Genomic DNA, 978 nt, shown 5'->3' with positions numbered 1-978 from the left:
TTCCCATAGAACTAAGGGAAAGCTTGTGTGTGTGTACCAGTGAAAGTCATTTTGATGACTAAATTGACTGGTTACTAGTACTAAGCGGTTTGAATTGTGGATTGAAAATGAGACATGCTGATTATGACATGGCAGTTACTCTTTACATTTCATCTCCCCATATGTGGATATATCTTCAGCAAATTTCTTTATCATTGCAAAGTATTCTTAACAAAATCTGTCATCACATAATACTGAGTACCATTCTAAAGGTTCACATGTAGATATTTGTAGAAAGGTACTGGTTTTGAAAATGCATAATATGCATACACATTATAATACTTAAAGGGAAACCCTATTTGATACAGCAAGGAAAAAAAGGAAAATCAAGGTGCTTAATTCAGTTTTGAGTAAGATGGGCAAAAATGTTTGAATCATTGATTATAAACATACATTATTTTTTACATTCGTTTATCAAGATCAATGGAACTTATTGTAGGAACTATAAGAATGTCACTTGAACATTTTATAAGGAAAAGAAAAGGGAAAAAAATGTTTTGTTCTTATAGCTGTTGATATTACCCAAATAATTACGTATTGATAAACATTGCAGTATTTTTCTTGAGGAATCTTCCTTTAGCTACCCAGGTTTGTGTACATTTTAGTTTTTTTTGCTGTTTTGACTGATTAGTGATGTTTTGGTATGATTATGAAAGATTTTAAAAATTCTCAAATGTGAGACACCCTCTATGTAATATATGCCATTAGTCTCTGGGAGGATCCATGTATCCTGAAGATATTTCAGTCTTTGCTGTTACCTTTCATAATTTGTTGATGTTATTTTTGTTGTGTATTGATTTCATATATTCCTGAAGACTGAAAGTTAAAAGTTGTTTAGTGAATTATTTATTACATAAGCAAAAAGTTGGAAGAATGAAATTGTATGCTTACACTGATTAAGCTGTAGATAATTGGTGTTTTTCATTAAAGAGCTGCTGT

Source organism: Penaeus monodon, chromosome 29 (assembly GCF_015228065.2).
Source record: "Penaeus monodon isolate SGIC_2016 chromosome 29, NSTDA_Pmon_1, whole genome shotgun sequence".
Taxonomy (NCBI): domain Eukaryota; kingdom Metazoa; phylum Arthropoda; class Malacostraca; order Decapoda; family Penaeidae; genus Penaeus; species Penaeus monodon.
Note: the sequence above shows the minus strand (reverse complement) of the source record.